At 54.1% G+C, this 24,529-nt stretch overlaps 1 protein-coding gene across 15 annotated transcripts in view; it reads right to left on the minus strand.

Annotated features, from left to right (window-relative positions):
- SRCIN1 (SRC kinase signaling inhibitor 1) overlaps positions 1-24,529 on the minus strand; it is a 168,849-nt gene that overhangs the window by 65,993 nt on the left and 78,327 nt on the right. For 2 of the 15 annotated variants that reach the window (XM_039516609.1, XM_039516610.1), the window contains exon 1: positions 10,788-10,987. The exons of 12 other annotated variants lie outside the window; for them this stretch is intronic. The gene's annotated coding sequence lies outside the window, so the exon portion shown is untranslated. Of the gene's footprint in view, positions 1-7,344; positions 7,626-10,787; positions 10,988-24,529 lie in introns of those variants that run through there. One more of the 15 variants, XM_039516611.1, reaches the window with a different exon arrangement.

Consider the following 24,529-nt stretch of genomic DNA (forward strand, 5'->3'; position numbering starts at 1 on the left):
TACCTTTTACAGGCACTGAGTGTTAGTGCAATACCAATTGCACACGCAAAATGTGTGCAAAACTATGGACTGTGCAAAATAAGCGAGTTAAAAGCCAAACTGCGGTGGAAGCCAAATTTTGGGGGGACCATAATATTGCGAATGAAGTGGGGCCTTATTTATAGGAGGTCAGCTGATGACTAAGGAGGGGAAAGTAGATGGTTTTAAACCTCCCTTGAACGCCCTTATTGGTTAGGCCGGATTTGTCCCCACAGGAGATCTGGCACCCAGTGCCCACTGAGCTAGCACGGGAAAGGGCAGTGGAGAGGGGGGAGGGAGAGTACCCAAGGCCCCCGGGCTCTGCGTTGGGGTTTGGCCAAGGCTGCCTTCATCACGTGGGCCCAGTCCGGAGCGAAGCAGCAGACTAAATGCTTGTCCCCTGCTGTCCGTGCAGTCTGGCAGCGGAAGCAGGACAGGGGAGAGTTAAGGATTCCCTGGCATTCCCCAGCATGCCAGCCCCATCTACCACAACCCCAGGGCGTGCTTTCCAGCTGCACAGCCCGGCAGCGATAGGTGCCCAAGGGGAACCTGGTTCCTGATCTTTAACCAAGGAGATTAAGGACCAGGAAGTGATCATCCCTCTATGCCCCCAAGGCCCTCTCTAGCAGAGATACCGACAGGAAAAAGGCACCGCATGATGCCGATAGTGTGACTTTGCTCTCAGGAAGCAGAGGAGATGATCGGCTCTAACGCACGCATGGCTGGAACTAGCCCCGGGAGCGGGGGTGGAATCCAGATAAGGGCAGCCCGCTGGGACACAAGCACCCTGGGGTGCACTCGCTTGCCCAGCCCGCAGCTCAATGAGGTACTGGTGTGGCTCAGATTTGGCACGGCCTGTGCAGGGGGGGTATCTGAGGCCTGTTTGCTCCTAGAGGACAATACGAGTCCAGTGGGAAACGAACAAAACCCGGTAACTGAAAATACAGATCGAGAACATCATTAGAACACTGCTCAGACACACCCCTCTGCGGAGTGAGAGTGGACACGCTTGACACAGGCATCAAAAAAGGCTTCCTGCAACCCTAGGGCTGTGTCTAGGGACCGTAACTGGCCAGTGTCATAAGTGTCAATACAGCCCAGACTGGGGCCATATAAGCCAATCTGGGACTGCCTCCAAGCTAACTCCAGGCAAACAAACCCCCTGCAGAACAAAGGAGTTTCTGCATTCCTGGAGCCTGTAAAAGCCACCTATCCTGTGAGGGAAGGAGGCAGCTCTCTCTTTACAGGGAAATCGCCCTGTAGGAGGGGAAGACTCCAGGATTTTGACCCAAGGCCTCATAGCATTCACCCCATTGACACAGCAGCTCCAGTGGGGAGGGCATACCAGCTGGCAAATGGTCCTGGCTCTCCTGCCTTCCCCCCACCCCACCTCTCCCCAATCTTCTCCCAGGCTGCCCATCACCCCCATGCTTTCCAGAGGGCTTGAAGGCTTCTCCAGGTCCCTTCCAGCCCCTCATTTCTACACGTCTATGCTGGTGCAGCTAAGGGTATGTCTACCCTGCAATAAAAATCCTGTGGCACCGACTCTCGAAGCCTGGATCACAGGTTTCAGAGCCCGGGCGCCAGCCCAAGCCCGAATGTCTACACTGGATTCTTTAGCAAGAGCCCCACAGAGCCAGAGTCAGCTGGACTGGGCCAGCCACAGCCATGCTGCAGGACTTTTACTGCAGCGTAGAGGTACCCTAAGAGGTAAGATGCTTCCCCTTCTAAAAGGCAGGACCCTTGCTGATATTTCACTGGCCCTTAAGCCCTGGAAATGTTGACAGCTGATTAAACTCTCCCACCAGCAGGATCTAGGGATATAGAGAAAGTAGAACACTTTGTGCCTATATCGAGAGTGTTTATCCAAGGGTCTCAAAGCCTTCTGCAAACAGAGAGCCTGGGGAGGTTAGGTACCAGGTGTATTGCCCCATTTTACTGATGTGGAAACTGAGGCTTGGTCTACACACAAATTAGCAACCGCTGAACTAAAGGTGTCTCTGCAAATCAGTTTAGTCAAATTGACTTAAGCTGAAATAAGTCTGTGCGGGGTTTTAAGAGTTGCTTGTAGCAGCGTAGTTTCAGTCAGCTCCTTACTGACACAAGCCCGTCTTAACCTAAATAAGGCTTTGCACCAGCTGAACTAAATCAGATTTAAGTTAGATGGGTGCAGCTCTCTCATGCAGATAAGACCTGAGTCACAGAAGTCTTTTTCAAAGTCACACTCTGACTCAGAAGCAGAACCAGTAAGTAGAACCCAGGAGTCCTGATTACCAGGAACTATTAGATCAGCCAGCAGCAGGAACCAAAGCTACCCTGTGAAGCTTTTCCCAAACACCAGGAGCCTGAAACTTACAAAATGTTTTTTTTTTATCCTCCAAACCTACTAATTAACACAAACGTCTGTGTTGGGACTGCCCGGAGAGGGGAGAGAACTGGAAAGGCACTGCCAACATTCCACAGTGTACAGCCCCCAGCGCACATGTGATGCACTGGTGTAATATGAGGCTTGCACCACAATGACTTATCCTGGAACCCACTTGTGCATGTATCTAGCTTTCCTAGGCTTTTGCACTGGGGGTAGTTATCCCACATCTGCACACTTACATCAATGCTCTGACACCAGTGCAAATTTAAGAGCATCTCCTCCGTATAGGCAGCTCAGGATGGTAGCAGGTACCTGATCACAGGTGGGGATCAACATGCCATTCAAGAATTTTAAACACGTTTCAAATTGGGCCGCACTCGGAAGCAATTTATAGGACATGCTCGGCCACCCTCGGCAGCCCAGATCTGAATCCCCTGATGCCGGATACTGCGGTATCTGCCTTACAGAGTGAAGTGTGTCCCAGAGTCCTCCCTTATTAAAGCAGGCGTCTCTGAATCACCCGAAACTAACCTCCAACGGACAAGAGCGTGATCTGGCTCTACCTTCATCGCAAGGCCCAAGTCCATTTAACAAGTGGTTTGGTTGGTCCCTCAAGTGGTTGCTTCATTCAGCTCAGTTTTGAAGCCACAGACTGGATTCAACACTTAGCCCCAGCCAGGTGGGTGCAGCGGGAGAACAGCCCTTGCCAGCCAGAGGGGGAGGTGGGAGTAGAATTCCATTCTGCCCAGCCCTGGCAGAGTCCGGGTGATGTTAGCCGGCCATCCAAGGGACCACATGGCCCGCCGCCTCCCATTCCCGCCTCTGTTTTGATCCGTCACAGTGGGTCTCTACAACGTGGGGTCACTGGGATCTCCCAGCCACAGGCAGCGTATCAGAACCTCTAGAGGCATAAGAGGTGGTGGCCTCGGCCTCCCAATTTGTCACCCCAGAGCCGACCATCAGTAAAAGCCCCTAAAATTTTGGAGTTAATACCACCAAGCGCTTTTCATCCACACACGTCAAAACTCATTGCAGAGGGAGATGGGAACCACTAGCTAGCCTGGGTTTTACAGCTGGGGAAACTGAGGCACAAAAGGGGGCAGTGACTTGCTTACAGTCACACAGCGAGTAAAGTGGCAAGAACCAAGGTTTCCCAAGCCCCAGTCTTGTGCCCTCTCCACTGCACCTCCCGGCTGTTAGCCCGGCAAACCTCTGACGTGCCCACTTTCAGGAAGGAGACTATGACGCTGGGTAATGAAATGCCTCTGTGCTCCATGGGTGGCAGGTATCAGGATCCTGCCCATGCTCCATCCCGAGGCGCCTCCTCCCCTGAAGCCAGCAGGGACTCTCAGCCATGAGGGAAGGGGGAAGGGAAACGGACTCAGGGCTCTGGCAGGGGGCAGGGCCAGGTCTCCCCAAATGGGGGTTCACCCACCGCCCATGCTCTGCTCGGTGATTGGGTGGGGGGGGTTAAGGGGGTGATCCTGAACTGGCTGGAACGTCCAGGTTCCGGGAGAGCCAGCCGTGACCCTGTCTGGAAGGGTCAGGTTGGCAGCAGAGAGGATGGGTGAAGCGCTGATGCAATGGCTTTTCTTCTGCAGCCTCGTTATTTTGCAGTGGAAGAGCCTCAGTAATTTTCCTCAGCCCCTCATATTACTGATCCTATCTCCCTGCCGGGCCTGGGTTTATATTATTTATTGTTTTAGCATAAGTGGACAAGCTTATCGCATGCGAGCTCCATAAATCCCCTCCCCGCCACACACAGTCACTCCGCATTAAACCAGCAGCGATCGGGTCGGCATCCCAAACGGCAGGAGAGCGGGCCTGAGTTGAGAACACCTTGGAAATCATTTGATCTAGTTAACGTGACAGAGTCCGTGCCAATACAGCCTCAATGTCTTGTCACCCCATCCGTCCAGCCCAGTCGCCTCTGCAGCTGAGCACTTTGGGATCTTGGCCAGCTCTCTCTCGGAGTTCCAGGTACGCGCTTCATTCCTGCAGGGTGAGTTTACCTTGGCACGGAGGGAGCGGAGCCCCAGAAACCTGAGAGCAGCATGTTGGGATGAGCAGACCCTGGCTGCCGGAAAGGAATATCTTGGAGACAACAGATGGAGGCTGGATGGGAAAAGAAGGAGTGTGTGCCGGGACAAATATAAAAAATAAATACGGGGGGGAGGCGGGGGTAATAAAAGGAAAGAGAATGAAAGGATGGCAGGAAAGAAAGGAACCTTGGCCAAATGGAGAATCCAAACCTGTTCAACAAGGGCCTTTGGACTCTAAGTCATCGGTTCAAATACAGCCAGAGTCCTTGCCAACTGGTGTCCTGCGTGAAGTGAGCTTGTCAGGTCTCACTCCGTGACCTTGGCACAACTGGTCCCTTGGTTGGCAGCAGGACTGGGTTTGGAAATGGAGCTCAGCCCTCCAGGTCAGGACTGGAGCAGGGCGATGGGGTGGTCGGGAGGGGCCCAGGCTGCACCTGGCCTGGTGAGAAATAGAAACCTCCAGGATTGTCAGTCGGGTTCCTTTCTCCAGGGCCAAGCGGACTGAATGGACTGTCGCTATTTAAATGTATTCATTTCAGAGGGCTCTGTCCGGCTCCCTAGGGCCCCTGGTGCTACGGTTCACACGGCACGATGGTCAGAGACAAGAACACCCTGTCTCCTGGGGCAAGTGCTTTCCCCAAAGCAATCCCGCCATGTCCGAGCGATCACTCCTCAGCCTCGAAGGAGAGCCACGCGACACGTCCAAAGGACGAGCCGGGGAGCTTAAACTCATTACTCTACTAGACACTAAAAATCAGAGGCTGAACAGAGACACTGGATTTATGGCTTATTACAACCATCTGTAACCACTAAACCCCCTTTTTGTCCTACGACTGCAGAGCTGTTAGCTTGGATGGTCCCTTGGAACATGAACTAACTGCTTGAGCTAAACACTCTGTACCTGGGAGTACCTCTCCCAGGCAGCCCCGAAGAGCTCTGTGTAAGCTCGGCCCTCCCACCCACAGAAGCTGGGCCGATAAACAAGATCGCCTCACAGCACAAGTTAGTTTTTTGCCTGATCCATTCTGCCATCGGACTGGTTTTCTGTCGCCTTCCTGGGGCACTGGCCCGGTGTCCCTATGGCAGGTATTTATTTAACTGGGCTCTGCTCTTAACTAACGTGAGGGGGAGAATCTTTAGAAAGAGCATCAGGGCTAAAAGGTCAACAAAGGCGCCCATTGTCCTAGTCCAGGAAAGCAGCCAACTCCGGGTAGAAGAGCTCCCTCTGCACAGCTCCACCAAAGCCATGACTCAGTCACGCTGGCCGGGGAATGCGATAGCACCCGGCAGAACTCGATGAACGCCCCAACCCCCGCCCAGGAGCAAATAATGCTGCAGCTGGCTAGGATGACGGATTTTGCAGAGGGGAGGAGGCCAGGAGGGAGAGGAAAGGTAAAATTAACATATCTCTGGCTCTTCAAAAGCATCAAAGGCAGATAATGGTCAGAGGATCTGAAAGACAGCCCTGTTACAAACAGATGAAACAGGCAGCTCACGGCAGACAGAGCGATGCAGAAGGTATGAAATATTACACAGGCAGAAATTATAATTACAATGAAATTCATGTCCACAAGGCTGTAAAATGACAGACTAACTAGGAGCTCAATCCCCCGACCCCACCCCACAGCCACCCACACACCCGAGAAGAGGAGCGGGGTCAGGGGATGCAGCTAAAACCATTTGTAGAAAAGGGAGAGAGAGACACACAAAAATCCAGTCCTAGCAATTGTCCCAGGGTAAAAACAGGAGGGAAATGGAATCTGAGTGAGTCGCTGGGCTGACCACAGCAGGATGCCCGTGGTTTGCAATTTTAGTATGATTCTGTTAATGATAAACAGGGCAGGAGAGCGTGTGTCTCGTTCCGGCTAAGACGCACCATGGCACATTTCCCTAAACAGAAGGGACACAGTCAGCTGGCTGGGGGTCGGTTTTTTTAATTAACTCATTTTTAAGTTGTAGGAGGCATCCTCCATGCGCAACTTAGAGTGGAATATTTATGCTCCAGCCAGGGCACTGGAAAGACCCTGAACCAAACCAAACCACGATGGGCTACTGAAAACAACAAAACAAAACAAACAAAAAACCCAACATGTCTATCATACTCTACCCACCTGCCCTAGACACCCCTCTCCAGCTCTCACTATAAATCCTACAGCTCCTCATTCAGCAGCTGTAATTCCCGGTAGAGTTATAGCCAGAGGTGTCCAATAGCACCTAAGTGACTTAGGAGCACAGGTGCCCTTGACACTCAGTGTGGCTTGTGCTCCTGAAACACATAAGTGCTGCTGAAAATCCCATCTGTGGGCATGAAGCAACCACCCCGGCTTTAGTCAAGCCCTGCTTCTACCATGATGCCCATATGAAGCAAGTCAACAAATGCATTTGCTTACAAAAACAGACCCCCCACCTGCCCCCAAATCACTGCACTGCCAAGCTGAGCACATCACAACCTGGGCTGAATAACCATGGGATTGCACTGCCCCAACTCTGCCACCTGACCTCAGTCATCTCCGCCATCCTTGTCTGCTACTCCCACAGGCTGCAGACGGTGCACTCGTAGGGCAGAGCTCTCTGGGGCAGGGGGCACGTGCACCTGTTCTATCGATTCCCTGGTGCGCATATGTGAGGAATAATCATCATGATAAACGCAGGGGCTGCACCGGAGTCTGAGTGTTCCAGTGAGTCTTTGGCAAGGAGCTTTGGAAATTGATGAATATTGGACCTGATATCCCAATTGCACCAGGCAACCAGTCTAACCCTCTATTCCTCCGACGCTTGGGTAGGTTAAGCGGTGAGGGCCATTAGGCCAGGCCACATAAGCCAAGGGTCAATTGTCCATGGCACGGCTTATTTTCCCTCCCTCCCTACCCAAGAACGTGACCACCTCACCACCCACATGACTTTAAACAGACTCACTTCCTCGAGCAGGGGCTCCTTCTAGTTCCAAGGGTGAGGATTCCTCATTACCCTGCAGGCAGTGAGGGCACTCAGATACACCAGTGCGAAGCAGTGTAATCCGGGGAGCCTTCTACATTCACTTCACACCCGGACAAACCACTGCGCAAGGATCAGTGAATCGGCTCCTACCTCTCCACCTGCAGTGGGTAGGGCAGGTCAGCAGAGCCGCCTCCAGCTGGGCAGGGAAACCAGGAAGTAGCCGGGCAGATCAAACTGCAGCGCAGCTATGACAACTGCTAAATGCAGCTGGCTGAACACAAGGGAGATTGACAAGGACAAGGTAGAACTTGCAAGAGGCTGCAATGCCTCATGTGCCTCACCCTCACCTGCCCGCAAACCCACGCATGGCAAGGGCCACCCTTGATTTGATGGCCACTTGCTTAAGAGAGAGATTCAGCCTGTTTCTCCCAAGTGCCCTGGGAGGACGCCCAATGCCTTTTGGCAGGAACACTTACTAGAGTGGGGAACCGGGGTAAGAAGCCCAAATCACTTGGGATTCCCTTGCATTGGTGGAAAGTTGGGCTGGCTGTTCTGTTCGGTGTCTCTCACCTCTGAGATCTAGGATTCTAACCACAGCTGTTTTAAGACCCTTGCTTAGCACTAGCAGGTTTTCCTGAAGCAGGGCAGGGATTATATTGTGACCCAGCCATGCGAGAGACCTGCCCCATTTTTCAGAGTCCCCATAATGTGTTATTAGGACAACAGTTCCTATGGGCGGGCGGCGGGGGGAGGAGAAGAACCATTCCCACTGATCCGAGAAACCATCCTAGGCGCAGCCCTGTTTAAACACACTGGTTGCTAGCATCGTTCCTAGAGACTGCCCCCGCCCCCCGCCCCATATACGCTAGGCCCCAGTTCAAAGGAGTTGCCTGCATTGCTAATGGTGGAGCTGAACCTGTGGGTGGGAACCTGACAGTAGATAGGTCACTGCCTGCTGCAGGGAATTTTAATGCTGTATCCCCCGGTCTAACTGCCATCAGAGCACCAGCCAGCAGCCCATTTAGCAAATACCTAGTGCTGGTAACCCCACAAACAGACACTGCGTTAGCAAGGGTTGGAAACTTTCCGCATAGAGCCAGAATGCATGTTGTGTGTGCGTGCACACACATGTCCTTGTGCGCGGTATGTGTTCAAGGCAGGAGCACCAGTGCCACACACGCATGCACACCCTCCAGACTTAGAGCCCTGATGGAGCGTGGACATAATCCTCCCGTTAAATCTGTTAACAAAATTTTCAAAAGCACCAAGCGAAAGCCGTCCTCGCGAATGGCTGGCTCTGGCTGTCGCGACCGAGAATGCGTCAGACGCGTCCTGCCTGTCACTGGAATGAAGTCTGATATCATTCCTAATGGGGATTTGTTCAGTGTCTCCCTGGCAGATTAATCCCACCCGCTCGGTAATGCCCTCCCCTGGGCTGCGATCAGTTTCACTAATGGAAACTCATTTACTATCCACTTTTCCATCACTTAAAATCGTTCCTCCCACACCGCTACCCTGCACACACAAAATCCAGTGAGAAATAGGGTGACACATGACCCTCAACTCCCGATGACCTCATTCCCATCTGAACTCTAGGCTGTGGCTTTTTTAATCAGCCTGGAACTGCACGCAGTGGGAATGATCAATAAAGCCAGATAACATTGCACTTCCGGGGATCCCGATGCACACAAGCCCTCCTGACACCCCACACACTCCTGCCACACTACAGCAGTTTGTGATGGCACATTGTTCCACCTCCAAGGAGCAATAGGATGGAGGCCCCTGGGAAGGGAAATAACACACCTCGATTCTTGTTTCTTTTATGCTCTTGCAAGTCCCACTGAACAGGATTTGCTTTGGATTGTTTCTACAGCAGGGCACCATTGCCGCTAAACTTGTACACCCGATCAGGATTGTCTGTGATAAAGGGAAGCACGGACTTCCAGGAGGAGAGGGGGCGAAGGGAGCACGGCTCTGCTTTTCATGTCAAAAATACAGACACTGTGCCAAGCCTCAGCCTCCCTGGGGTCTGACAGGGAGATCCCTAAGTGCCCCTCTGAATCAGGCCTGAACCGAGCGGGGGAGATACAGGATCATCAGGCGATAACAACCATCCCCCCCCCCCCCAACCTCCCAGCATCCCTTGATTGTACAGAGCAGCTCACAGGCCAGGACATTGCTGGCTTGCGTTTGCAGGGTGCCACAAGATGGATGCCAGTCTCATGCCAATGCTACAGATGGCTTTTTGCATGCCCGGTTCATCCAGGCAGAGCTGCCTGCATTAACAAGGGTCGGAGTTTAGGTTGGTTGTTAACTCGGCAGCTTTTCCAGTCCAGTGAATTCAGAGCCAGAGGACAGAGAGGAGATTGGCTGGCATCCCCGAGTGTGATTAAACTGATGGTATCTTACGAGAACCCTGGCTCTCAATCTACCTGGCTCCCGATGGCCAATCCGGAGCTCAGCGTGGGCACAGGTTGTGCACCTTGTGGGGGACCTAATGGCAGGCCGGCCTCCTACTGAAACTGCCAACAGGCCAGGCAAGTTTGAGGGAGCCCAATCTGCAGGACAGTGACTGCCTGCTCTGGCCTCCCTCAACTTTATTCCCCCTCCCCGCCCCCCAGGAACCCGTTAACCTCTAGCAATCCCAGCTGCCAAAGAAGGAGAGAGCGGAAGGGAGCTGGGGGGCAGACAGGCGGAAGAGATGGCCGAATGGAGGTGGGTGGCTTCTGAAGCCAGACCTAGCAGGAGTGGGGAGGTGGAGTGGGGGACTCGACACCATGAGTCTTGCAGGGTCTCAGGACCAGGGCCGCCCAGAGGATTCAGGGGGCCTGGGGCAAAGCAATTTCAGGGGCCCCTTCCATAAAAAAAAGTTGCAATACTATATTCTTGTGGGGGCCCCTGTGGGGCCCCACTTGCCCCCCCAGGCAGCCCTGCTCAGGACACCCCAATCTCCTGACGCCTGGTTCTAGCTCTAAAAAGGGATGGGGGGGGGGGGAAGGTGGGAGCCCATCACCCACCACTGAGCTGCGGCACTAATTAACAACAGGCTAAAAGAAGGACTCCCCCGCGGCCTGCCCCTAGCCCCTGCCTGTAGGGGGCGCCGCAGGGCGGGGTTAGACCCCTCGGCAGAGCTCAGCTCAGCGCACCCCATGTGGGCGGGAGGCCGGGTGGCCTGGCAGCCGGCGGGGGGGGGGCAGGCCCTGCTGGGATCTGACCCCCGTGGTGCAGAGTGGGGAGCTGGAAGTAGCCCCCCAGGGGAGACTGATCGGAAAGGGGTGGGGGAGGGAACCCCCGTTCCTTGCCTGCCCCCCCCGCCCACGCTGCAAAGCCGGGACCCAGCCGCGCGCAGGGACCGAGCGGGACCCCCCAGCCCTGCTCGGGCGGCGGCGCCGGGGGCGGGTTGAAGCCGCCGGGCTCCTTACCTGGCCCGGGTCCGGCGCTGCCTCCTGCCGCCGCGCCGCCGGCTCCGCACAATGGGAGCTGCAGTGTCTATAAATCCATCGTCAGCAGCGGCCGCCGCGGCGGGGCACGGGGCGGGGGGAGGCCCCGGGGCGGCGCTCCCCGCCCCCGCCGGGTGCACGGGCTGGACCCGCAGCGCCCGGCTCCATCCGCGGCAGCCAGCGCCCGCCGACCTTTGCAGCGCGAGGCGGCCGGGCGGCTTCCCTTATAAGGGCACGGTCGCTATGGCAACCGGGACTCCACCTGTCTTTCCGCAGCCGGGCAGGGCTGAAACGCGCCGCCTCCCCAGCGGGGGCAGCCAGCCGCAGCCCCCCGCCCCGCCCTGCCCTCCCCGCGGCCCGGGGCCAAGCCTGGCCGGGATGGGGCAGCCTGGGGGGGGCGCCTCCAGCAGGGGGCGCTGCGGGGGATGGGGCGCTGCAGGGGATGGGGTGGGGAGCGCCTGGCTCTCCCAGCAGGGGGCGCTGCAGGGGATGGTGCAGCGGGGGCAGGGGGAGCGCCTGGCTCTCCCAGCAGGGGGCGCGGCAGGGGATGGGGTAGGGGGAGTGCCTGGCTCTCCCAGCAGGGGGCGCTGCAGGGGATGGGGCGGGGGGCGCGCCTGGCTCTCCCAGCAGGGGGCGCTGCTGGGGTTGGGGTTGGGGGAGCACCTGGCTCTCCCAGCAGGGGGCGCTGCAGGGGATGGGGCAGGGGAGCACCTGGCTCTCCCAGCAGGGGCGATGCAGGGGATGGTGGGGGGGGGGGGAGCGCCTGGCTCTCCCAGCAGGGGGCGCTGCAGGGGATGGGGCGGGGAGTGCCTGGCTCTCCCAGCAGGGGCGCTGCAGAGGATGGGGCAGGGGGAGCCCCTGGCTCTCCCAGCAGGGGGCGCTGCAGGGGATGGGGCAGGGGCAGCGCCTGGCTCTCCCAGCAGGGGCGCTGCAGGGGATGGGGTAGGGGAGTGCCTGGCTCTCCCAGCGGGGGGCGCTGCAGGGGATGGGGCAGGGGGAGCGCCTGGCTCTCCAAGCAGGGGGCGCTGCAGGGGATGGGGTAGGGGGAGCACCTGGCTCTCCCAGCAGGGGGCGCTGCAGGGGATGGGGTGGGGGGAGTGCCTGGCTCTACCAGCAGGGGGCACTGCAGGGGATGGGGCAGGGGCAGGGGGAGTGCCTGGCTCTCCCAGCGGGGGGCGCTGCACGGGATGGTGCAGGAGCACTGGCTGGGACTGCGGGAGAGTGCCTCTCTCTCCATGTAGGGGGCGCCGCAGGGCAGGGTCAGGCAATTATTTTTGGTGACGGTCCAAATTTCTTGGGCAAGGTCCAGTCAAGAGCCAGACGCCAGAGAAAATAATTAACAAATAACAACAAGGACAAGTAAATAAAAAGATTTCGGGGTCTGTTCAAAAGCATCTGGCGGGCCGGATTTGGCCCGTGGCTCGCCTATTGACTATCCCTGCTGGGGATGGTGCAGGAGAGCTGGCTGGTGGGGGAGGTCCCGGCTACTGCAGCCCCAACCTCTCCCAGCAGGGGGCACTGCAGGGGTGGTGCAGTGGCACTGGCTATGGGGGGAGCTCTGGCAACCCCAATCCCAGCCTCCCCCAGCAGGGGGCGCTGTAGGGAATGCTATAAGAACACAGGCTATGGGGTAGCTGGTTCCCCCTCCAGTCTCAGCCCCCCTTGCCCCAGAAGCGTTGCTGCAGGGCATTGGGGGGGGGGGGGGGAAATCGTCGCTCTTGCAGCTCTCCCAGCAGGGGTCACTGCAGAGCTTGGGCTCAGCTTGTCTGGGCTGGGATGGTTTTAAAAGACCCTGCCCAGAGTCCCAAGCAAGGGTCTGCGCGAAGAACGGGTCATGCACACACGCATGCAGAAGAACACACCCAGGGACGCTGGAGCAGTCGGAGGCAGGTGCAGCACCAAGACAGCCATGCAAATGCAGGCAAAAATTATGCAGGAGAAACCCAAGTTGGTGCTTTCAAGATCTTAAAAGAGCCTTCAGCGCACAAGCCACAGAGACTAGAGTTAAATGCTTCGGCCCGGCCCCCTGGCATGCGCTGATAATGAAGTGCAACAGCTTATTAGCAGCCGGATATTCCATTGCGGGTGGTCGGCCCAGCCTGGCAGGGGGCGGAAATCTGCTCTGCGCGTCCCAAAATCTTTGTTCGCGGTTGGAACTGCCCACCCTGGAGCACAGACAGCTGTGAGCAAGGTGCCTGCCAGCCTCCTCGCTGGGGCTCTGCCTCTTTCCCCTTCTCTCCGAGTGCCACGGCTCACCACCCCTGGTAGCCCCCAAGCCCACGTGTCCCTAGGGGCAGGGTCCCAGTGGTACCAGTCCCACCCCCATGGAGCAGGACCCAGTGCATTGCCTGAGTCCAAGTGGCTGTCTCACACCAGTCCAATCCCTTCGGAAGGGTCGGAAGATGGACAAGTCCCAGGCCAGCTGTTCTACATAGCTGGGCCCGTCTCCACGGCTGTACCCCACATGACCAGGCCCCCTACCGTGAGCTGGATCTGACTCCAGGGCCCATTTCTAGGGCTGCCTCCCGCCCTGACAAGGTCTCCGAATGTTGACCACTAACTCCACAACCAGCTCCCTCCACAAATGCCCCAGCAGCTCTTCCCGCTTTCCACGCCTCCACACAGCCCAAGAGATGGCACAAAGGACGAACCTTGGCCCTGGCCCCCTCAGCAGCACCCTACGCCTCGCCTCTGTATCTCCGGAGAGACAGCAGCCCACGCCTGCTGTGATTACAGACGGACGGGGGACCCTCCATCTGAACCACGACGTGTGTTCTGAAGGGATGTCACGGAGGGGAGGCGATGGGCCATGTGTGTGAGATCCTGGGCGATCCCGGTGTCTCTGTGCCATGCAGCAGTGCCAGACAGAGACCCTACGTCAGTGGGGAAGGAAAAGAGACGGGGGAGAGAGGGAGCAGAGAAGCAACGAAAGGACCACCCAGGGAAGGGGGTGATGCGCAGGGGTCAGTGTCCCTCCCATTGGCGGGTGCCCCACAGTGCTGGGAGGTCAGGCAGCACCCCCATAGCAAGAGCTCAGGAAGGCGCACACACACTGGCCATGTGATATAGGGACTGGGGAAGAGGATACCCCAGAGGGTGAGAAACTGCAGGTGGGGTAGGCAGCTGTATTACCCTACCAGGATCCCAGCAGCTCTTCCCACGCCTCCTCAAAGGGCTGCGCAGCTAATGTTCACTTCCACCATTTCACTGTCCCCGTGCAATGCTGCGTCTTTGAGCCCTGGTACCCGGGGAGCAGGCAGTGAAGCTCCTGGGGGTTAAGAGTCGGTAACACCCCGGTGGTGATCAGGGTGACCCAGCCAGCTGTATGGGAAATGACCTCTCTCTGCTCTGTGCTCCGGAGGAATCTACCAAGCTTTACAACCCAATGATGCATTTATCTCCACAGCCAACCGGGAGCTCAGTCAGAGCCCAACTCTCGAGTCTCGTTCCCTTTCTTAAAGCACCAGCTACTGGAGTCACTGGGATTAGGTGAAAATCTCAGCTTGCTTTTCAGTTTTTTTCACAAGCTCGAGAAATGTGTGGAAGTGTGACCCTCCCAGCGGCTCGACACACACATGGCAAATAAACAGAGTGCATCACTGATTATTTTTAGCCATCACGTGTCTTTGTGGGGGCTGACTCCATGACATTTCCTCGGGGCAAGCGCCTTCGGGCAGAGGCCGCGTTTGTGTCCTGGGACTGTACAGCGCCTGGCACACTGGAGTCCATGACTGGGGGCTACAGTAACACAAATACTAAGTAATAATAGTGTCTGCATGCTCGGGGCTGCACTTTACAGATGGGGACACTGAGGCATAAGGCAATGAAATGACAGACCGAGGCGCAGAACCCAGGAGAGTCCTGACTCTCTCCTGAGCTACAAGCACTTGACCAAACTCTCACCTCGATCTTGGAACAAAACAGAGGCTGAACGGCTGCTCGTAAAGCACCAGGAGCTCCGTAAATGACAGACCTTCTGAAGAAGGGCAAAGTACCATTAAAAATAGCTCATGCAAAAAATTGCTAACAGTTATGGGAGCAGCAGGGGCTGCGTGTTCTGTGGGGCCTCACCCCTCCTCCCGCTCTCTGTTAACACAGTAGACAAGTCTCTCCCGTACTCCCCCCCCCCACACACACTAGCAGTAGGTGGCCTCCTTGCCCCCTACTTTCAAACACACTTGAACCTTGAAAGTTTAACTCCCACCAGCTCAGGACGGGGTGGGGGAGGGGGGGGCTGTATGATGATTATCGACTCTCTGTATTGCGGTAGCACCCTGGAGCCCTAGCCATGGCCTAGGTGCTGTCCATACATAGACCAGACAGATGGTCCCTGCTCCAGAAAGCTCATGATCGAAGTCAGTGGGTTGCAACGTGTGGTCCGTGGACCCCTGGGGGTCTTCAGACCACGGCTAAGGGGCCCGCACCTCCATTCGAAATTTTGTAAGGGTCTGCAAATGAAAAAAGGTTGAAAACCACTGGTCTAGGCAGATGTCCCTCCCCTTTGTAGTATATGAACATCTCATAAACCTCAGGGAATCTGCCCTCACAACCGCCCTGGGAGGGGAGGGAAGAATCATTATCCCCATTCTACAGATGGGGGAACTGAGGCACAGGAACTTGTCCAGGTGAGCTAGCAATCAGACCCAGAGTGTCCGCATGCAAGCCCCTGCCTTCTCCACAAGACCATCCTTCTGTTTTCCAGCCAGCAGCGGCCAAGCAAACCCTGAAAGCTTTAGCATGGGAAAGAGTTTAACTCGCCCCCCGCCCCCGCGTCCCTAAAAGCTTGGCAGCAAACAAACCATGCGGAGGGCTAGCTCTGGGTTCCTTCTGCAAGACAGAAAGCCCAGGAGTCAGGACAGAACCCTGGATTTTCACATATATATTTTAGCTTGGCCACGGTTGCTGATATATATTTATTTATTCTAAAGTCGGATTTATTCTGGGCAGCTGCAAATCTGCTGTTGTCAGAACGCCACCAGTACACTAACCCTCCGCCTCAGCCTTTTTTATTCTGCAGCAAAACTGGGCGAGCTTAAATCCCAGGCTTTTATACACTTTTATTTAGTCTATTAAATCACACATTTCTGCTCTAGCCACCTCCTGTATTTAAGCCCACGCTGCGGCCTGCAACCTGCAGGGCGTCAGAAGAGGGGAAGCTTTAGGGGTTTACTGCTGGTGTGTCTGTATTGACAGAGTAACGGTTTGGGGGATGTTTGTAATCCTCTATTTTCTGGGGTTTATCATTCGTCTGCACAACCGTGTGTTCCCGGCTGGCCCGTGCCAGGGAAGATCTCAGTTGACAAGCCCATTCTAAAAGCAATTCAGATGGTTGGGAGTCACGAGCAGGGGAGAGGGGAAAGGGTCACCCATTGCAATTCATTGGTAATTATTATTATTATACACATTTGTAACTTTCTGACCCCACTCGGATTGAAGCAAGGCCATTTGGCTGATGGGCGGTTCACAGTACAAGGGCGTCACGTGGGAAGTGCCATGTTTCGGAGGGTATTAGCCACTGCGTCAACACATTTTCCTGCTAGGGTGACCGGATGTCCTGATATTCGTGGCTTTGTCTCATCTAGGCACCTATTACCCCCACCCCCATCCCAATTTTTCACACTTGCTAGGTGGTCCCCCTATTTCCAGCTGTCTCGAAGGAAACCGCTTGGAATTTCATGCTGACCGTGGGGATGGACTCAGCATCTCCCTGCTGCGTGAGGCAAAAACAACCTTCTTTTGGAGTTTGCGAGTGGAGATACGTATCTGCCATTCTGAGCCCACATCCAGCTAGACAGTGCTGATGACATGAGCTAACGGACAAGGCCCACCCTGGCCTGGGAGTCAGGAGACCTGGATTCTAACCCTAGCTCTGTCACCGGGCCTTTTCCCCCTCCCACCCTTTATCTGATCGACGCAGACTGTAACCTGTTCCGAGCAGGGACCGTCACTAGCGCAACCGGGCCTCGTTCGCAGCTGCTACGGTACCACACACAATAACCAATGATACTAACCCCTTCCTCAGGCTGTATTAAAGGGTCACAATCTGGAGGGAGATTGGTACATTTCTTGACTGTGTTATATTAATACATTAAAATGGAATTTTAAAAAAAATCAAAATTTCGTGGTGTTTGCTTACTTCCCGCATTTCCTCCAGCAGGGGGCAGCACTTGGTACTGCGGGGGTGGGAACTCAATCCAAACCTCAGACAGACAGGAAGACGGGGGGCTAATCTGGTCTATTAGTCAGTTTCACTTTCCCAGTCTCATTCCGCTGTTTATTGTTAACCTGCCATTTAAAGCTCTCACCCATCTGGGTTTTCAAATAGCTCGCTGCAGCCTTGGCCTTCGCTGTAGACTTGCTGACGGCCTGTTGGGTGTTGCAGGGATTGTGTGCACCTGCCTTTCCTTCTCTATGATAGACATACATACGATTAATATTAATATTGCTCTCACTTTCCATTTCTCGTGATCAGCACCATGGTGTTCTGCTTTGGGAGCTGCCGTTCTGAATGGAACACTGACATTTCCAAAACATTTCTATTCAGATCCGGTTTGGTAAACTCTCTCGTAGATCATATTTTAAACAACAAGCTAAAATTGGGCTCTAAATTACCCGGCAGCCTCCCCCTGCCAAATGGCTAATATATTAAAAATATGAGCAAGTCTGTAACATTTCAGAAAGGCTTCGATCATGTTTGCAACTCAATGTCATTTAAAGGTTGGCATCCACTGGTTCCAACCCCGCTATTTTCATTTACTCTTCACAACTGTTTAACACGTTGGGAGAAGATGAATAATGCTTGTTTTCTTTCCCCCAACGTGGATGTGACCATCTCTTTGTTTGCTGGTTTCTGCCTCGGAGAGGGGGTGGCAGGCAGGACTCCGGGGAGTAATGTTCAGTGGTTATCAGCTTATCGGTATCTACATAGGAAAAGATATTTAATACTGGGCTCTCCAGTCTAGCAGAGGAAGCTCTAACACGATCAAATGGTTGGAAGTTGAAGCTAGACAAATTCAGACTGGAGACAAGGTGTAAATGTTTAAGAGTGAAAGTAATTCACCATTGGGACAATTTACCAAGGGTCGGGGTGGATTCCTTAACACTGGCAATTTGAAAATCAAGACTGGATGTTGCTCTAGAAGATCTGCTCTAGGAATTGTTTTGGGGTAGTTCTCTGGCCTGTGTTATGCACGAGGTCAGATGAGTTGATCCCAATGGTCCCTGCCGGCCTTGGAACCTCTGAATCTGTGCGCCACCCCAAGGGGGAGCACTCTGCTCCCCTCCCCAAAACGATGGGTTGTATTTATTTTACTGCCTCTGGCTGTGCTTCACCCCTGGGCAGTGCACCAGCAGAAGGTCTTTGTATTATAGACTCATAGACTTTAAGGTCAGAAGGGACCATTATGATCATCTAGTCTGACCTCCTGCACAACGCAGGCCACAGAATCTCACCCACCCACTCCTGTAACAAACCCCTAACCTATGTCTGAGTTACTGAAGTCCTCAAATCGTGGTTTGAAGACCTCAAGTATTACCTAAATCTCACTTAAAACCTGGGCTTTATGGCTACAGTGCACATTTTGCGGGCTCTTCCCACGAGGATAAGTTTCCCCCTCTGTGATGGATTTACATAGTCTTGTTTTTTTTAAAAAAACAGACCATTAGTGTCCAGAAGATCTTTCCACCCGATTATAACAATCCTCAGAAATCATTCAGTGCCTGAGTCCAAGCAGGTGGGGCTTTCTACAAATGCTGGTGGTTTTATTATTGTGTTAATAACCGAAACATTTCAAGTTATTTACCAAGAAATCGCTCCCTCTGACTAGAAAGGGGAGGCCTGTATCTCCAGTGCAGAACGGAATGGATTCAAAGACGATGCATGACTCTCACTGTACAATGTCTAATGAGTGCAGCCTGAACAGTGGACTGACGATGATAAAACAGCGATCAATAATTAACACTGCTTGCACCGAGCAGGCTGGAGATAATAAGGAAGAGGCTTGGCTTTGCTAGGCCTCTGTGGACAGAAAGACTGCTTTCATCAGGGGTCTGTTTGGCCCCAGCGATGCCCCAGAGAACACACTGGGGAAACAATCTGGATTTTCTCCTTGTTCACGTAGGCAGAGAAAGCATATTCTAAAAGTGGCTAAGAACACAGCCAACTCCTCAGCTGGGGCAAATCAATGGAGCGCCCTTGGCTTCAGCAGAGCTACACTGCGATACACCAAGCTGTGGATCTGGCCAATAGTTTCTGCCAGTGCTTAATATGTAATGAAAGAGGTGCTGGAGCTCAAGCCATTTTTTAACATTCATAACGGATGCAGCAAGCCCAGAGGTGCCGGGGCTCAGCACTGGTTCCTGCATACGGTGGTTTCTGTCCCCACAGGTCGGAAGAAGCCGTGTGATAACACAGGTGAACAGCAGTCACAGTCTGTAAACACACCATGTAGAAGAGGCTTAATCCTAACTTCTCCAGCTGGTCCCTTACTCTGATTTTGACGCACTGGCTTTTACGAGCATGCCCAGAAATCTTCTCCTGCCTTAACACCAGACCATTCATGGAGCAGCCGACTCAGAGGGAAGCTGCAACCCAGAACCACTGGTGCCCCCTAGGGGAGAAGATGGGAGAAGCACTGAGTCTTGCTGGTCCAAGCAAGCAGCTACGGACCAAACTACAGAAATCAGTTTTAGAGGCAAGGGCTCGTCACAGATTATGCACTGCCCCAACCCCAGATTTTCAAGTCTGGGGAGCACAGACAAAAGCATATCAGCTACTCTCACTCTGCATGGGGGACAAGGGGCAGAAGTCCCACTGGCACTCATGCGCCCAGCCTCATGATTTTGTCACAAGTTGGGGTTTAAAGCCCCAGCTCCTGGAGTCATGTGATTGCAGGAGACTCTCAGCTTGTTTTTTTTTTAACAGGAAGTTTCTAGCCCTTGTGATTGTAGAGAAAAGCTTGAATTCATGATGCCCAAAGACTCATGCCTCAGAGGGCAAATAAGAAGAAACCAAAGTGTATCCTGGGGGGACTTTTAAGCTAATCTCATGATTTCAAGGAGCCTGACTAATGATCATAGACTGTTAAAGTTGGAAGGGACCTCAGGAGATCATCTAGTCCAACCCCCTGCTCAAAGCACAACCAATCCCCAGACAGATTTTACCCCAGTTCCCTAAATGGCCCCCTCCAGGATTGAACTCACAATCCTGGGTTTAGCAGGCCAATGCTCAAACCACTGAGCTATCCCTCCCCATGAGTTTTGCATGCTCAGAGTTGGCCATGCCACACTCCTTCATGAAGCCAGATCTCCACACCAGCTCATCCACAGCACGGATTCCCCACTGTTCAGAAGCAGAGGAGGACAGGCCCTGGGTCAGCGGCTTGAATCTGGCCTGGGTCAACAGGGACTGTTTGGGTCCTGTGTGAAATGAGGAGGGTAGCTCTTCGGTTCAGTCCCCTGGGGAAGGCCATAAAGATAATCCCAATGGTTGTTAAATTCATAGAATCATAGACTTTAAGGTCAGAAGGGACCATTATGATCATCTAGTCTGACCTGCACAACACAGGCCACAGAATCTCACCCACCCACTCCTGTAACAAACCCCTAACCTATGTCTGAGCTACTGAAGTCCTCAAATCATGGTTTAATTATTAGGCGTCTCCGTGGAGAAGCCATGGAGACTGCACTGCCCTTTCCCCCCTCAGGGTGGCGTCGCTCCAGGTGCAGGGTGCTGTTGGGGGACCCCATGCTGCACCAGTTCTGTGGTGAGAGAGATTATTACGGTAGGGCCCAAGCGGCTGTATAAAGACATGGGAAGCCGTGGCCCCTCCCCCAGAGGCCTGACCATCCCATTCAGCGTGGTACACGACAGGTGGTTGTAACAAACAAGGGGAGGGTGGAGAGGGGCACCGGGAGATGGTGTTTTAAATGATCAAACACAAACAAATCTCTAGCTCTTATCTAGCGCTTGTCACCAGCAGACCTCAAAGCACTTTACAAACAAAGTCAGCCTCGTTATCCTCATGTGACCAATGGGGAAACTGAGGCACAGAGCCGGGACATGACACACCCCAGGTCACCCAGCAGGGGGAGGGATAGCTCAGTGGTTTGAGCATTGGCCTGTTAAACCCAGGGTTGTGAGTTCAATCCTTGAGGGGGCCACTTAGGGATCTGGGGCAAAAATTGGTCCTGCTAGTGAAGGCAGGGGGCTGGACTCAATGACCTTTCAAGGTCCCTTCCAGCTCTAGGAGATTGGTATATCTCCAATTATTACCTATATTACCCATGGCTGAGCCAGGAACAGAAGCCACGTCTCCATGTCCTGCACCCTCTGCACTAGGCCCCCAAGACATCACCCAGCCGTAGCTTTTTAAGGCCCGGAGGAGCCAGCCTGATCAGCCTCCTGCAGAACACAAGCCAGAGAACCTTGCCCAGTGAGTCCTGCATGGAGCCCCATGAAATCAGTGACCCCGACTGGTCTCCTGGAAGTACCGTGGGAGTGCTGGCCAAGGGCCAGGTCAGGGTCAAAACGGATCTGTTCTCACAACCTAACAGTTATAGCCACCGATCCAAACTGATTTCTGGGCCCTGGCCCAGCAGGAGGGTGGCACGCTGGAAAGGAAACCACTTCGACAGAGGGAAAGAAGTTGGTGTCCTCCCCCCTCTCCTCCAATATGTGTAAATTAAATCTGGAGGGAATTAAGACAAACAGAGACTCGGAGGACTCGATGCAGCCCAATCCACTGCCACATCAACCTCCTGACTGGAGAGCCAGGAGCCCAAGCTCCTGTCCTATAATGCTCTATTTCTTTATGCCCAGGTTGCTTTCATCCCAGCTGGAATTTCTCCAGCTCCCCTCTGCTCACCGCCCTGGGTCCCTTTCCATACCATGCCGTTGTAGCTGTGAATTCAGGGCTGGATTGACAGGGCTTGGGACTGGAGTCCTTCGGTTGATTCCCAGAGCATGAGCAGCAGCAGGGCAAGCATTCCTCAGTCCAACCCTGGGGCAACCCCGTAGGGGAGAGAGGACTGGCCGTGCCCGAGAAACGCTGCTGCCGATGCCAACCAGGGCAACCCAATAGTGTCAACTGTGGGGGTGGTTTATGTGATGGAGACACACTTGTGCCCTGGGAACTGGACTGAGGCTTCTCAGTTCAGATCCCGCAGGCCCACCCAGTGAGCCCTGGGCAATGCCGACGGGCTGTACTCAGCTCGAGCACGCTCAGAGATCTCTGCCCGCTCCCAAACCTGCCATCTGTGCATCTGCAGCATCCTGTTAGTGCCCAGGCCTGCCAGCCGTCTGGAGCATGGGAGACCCGGCGGTTTCCCCCTTGAAACTAGCTGGCTTGGGACAAAACAGATGATCCAATTTAAAAGGAACAATGTGTTTGCTTCGGGCAGGAAACTTGGCACAGGCCAAAAGCATCATTGCAGCCAGATCATAAACCACAAGAAAGGCTCTTTAAAGTCCAGGGTGCCATTAATTCCTCAGCATGTCGGTCCGGGGGAGGTAAGTGCAGGAAAGAAAGAGACTTATTGTCGGAAAACAGAGTGAAATATTAGCCAAGCAGAGGCTGCATTAGCGCCTACAACAGCTGGCTGGTGGCAGGCTGCTTGTGTTGGCAAGATATTAGACCAGGGTGCAAGTGATCTGAGTCCGATCCCCAGTTCTGTCTGTCACAGACCCCGTGGGTGAAACCTGTCACTAAATCCCTCTGTGCCTCCGCTCCCCCTCCATATCTAGGGATGGCGACGCTTCCTTCGTCTGCCTGGTGTATGTAGACCGTACACTCTTTGTAGCAGGCTGCCATGGATATACAGAACCTAGCACAACAGCGTACAGATCTGAGCTTCAGGTTCTGGGCACTACTAGAAAGAAACATCGTGACTAATACAGCTGTCAGACAAAATGGCAAAGGACCCGGAATTTCAAAGATCACCCTCAGCTTTCCAGGTTCCTGGCAAGGCATCTGGGGTTTGATTTGTCCCCTAGCTGTCACACGGGTCATAGACAGATGTGTATGTTACATGGAAGATGCACAGGGCCGGCATGGACATGAGGGCAGAGTAAAGGCTGAATGAGCTATGGGGGCAGACCAAAGGTGGAATGTTCTATCTTTAGGTGTGTGTGTTTGTTTGAATGCTGGTGTCTATAAAATATTTTTTCCCCTTTTGAAGTTCCTGATACAGAGTTATGACCTTAACTTCCCCTTCCCTGAGATGCTGCCTCGGAATAGAATGATCATAATACCTCGCCGTTAGATAACACTTTCCATCAGCTCAAAGCGCTTCACAAAGGGGACCACTATCATTATCTCCCTTTTCCAGTAACCCTCTGACATGGGCCCTCGCCAAAGGCTCTTGAGCAACGTAAGGAGCCATGGATTCAAGGGAAGATCCTCTCCTGGGTCGGTAAGTGGTTAAAAGACAGAAAACAAGAGTGGGGATAATGGTCAGGTCTCACAGCGGAGAGAGGCGAATAGCGGGGCTCCTGAGGATCTGTAGGGGGACCAGCGCTCTTCAACGTATTCCTAAATGATCTGGAAAAGGTGACTCAAGAGAGTTAAGTCGAAAGCTGACTGCAAAGAGTTCCCAAGGGATCTCACAAAACGGGGTGATTGGGTAACAAAATGGCAGATAGAATTCGGTGTTGATAAATGCAAAGTGATGCACATTGGGAAACAGAATCCCAACTATACATGCAAAATGATGGGGTCTAAATTAGCTGTTACCAGTCGAGAAAGATCTTGCAGTCATTGCGGATACTCTCTGAAAACATCTGCTCAATGCGCAGCGGCAGTTAAAGAAGCGAACAGAATGTTAGGAACCATTAGGAAAGGGATAGATACTAAGACAGAAAATATTGTGATGTCGCTACACAAACCTACAGAACACCCATCTCTTGAGTCCAGTGTGCAGTTCTGGTCACCCCCTCTCACAGAAGATGTATTAGAATTGGAAAAGGTTCAGAAAAGGGCAACAAAAATGATTAGGGGCCTGGAACAGCGTCCGTATGAGGAAAGATTAAAAAGACCGGGACTGTTCAGCTTAGAAGAGAGATGACTGAGCAGGGGAAGCACCAGCTCCACTCTGAACCCCACCCTGCTGCCGTCCCATGGCCCCTGGAAGAGGTGAGGCGGGGGTGGGATTTTATGATGCTGAGATACAACAGGACCTAACAAGACCACACCACTTTCTAATGGATGCTGCAGTCCATGCAAGAGGCATGTAGGTTCCAGGTGGAACCCTTAGGAGAGAGCCCTGAGAGAGAGTCCTGGTTGGTTCTCAAGCACGAATGGGAGGAATAGGGTGAAAAAGGCAGGTAAAAGGCCCGTGCTCTTGGGGGGCGGAGGGTCGGGACTGTCTTTTCATTTTGGAATGAATGATTGCATGGAGCAGGGCATCGCTGACAGTCTGGCTCTGGTAACTGAGTGCGGACAGGTGCTGTGTTTGAATCCCTTCCCCTCCGCACACGCAGCTCTGCCAATGCACCTCACCCGCGTCGTCGCCTGCTGTTCCGGTTCTGGAGCCCAGACAGCTCTGGCGATGCCCCTCACTCCTGGCACCACCTGCGGTTCCACCTGCATCTCTCCCTCCACCCCACCCCCTGGTCTGCAAATGCCCCTCAGTCCTGGCCCGCAGCCCCCCTGCTGTGCCAGGACTCCCCCTCGCCCGAGCAGACTCGCTGAGGTGCGGGGAGAGACTGGCGGGGTTCGGGTTCTCAT

The sequence above is a fragment of the Mauremys reevesii genome, linkage group 27 (genome assembly GCF_016161935.1).
Source record: "Mauremys reevesii isolate NIE-2019 linkage group 27, ASM1616193v1, whole genome shotgun sequence".
Lineage (NCBI taxonomy): Eukaryota > Metazoa > Chordata > Testudines > Geoemydidae > Mauremys > Mauremys reevesii.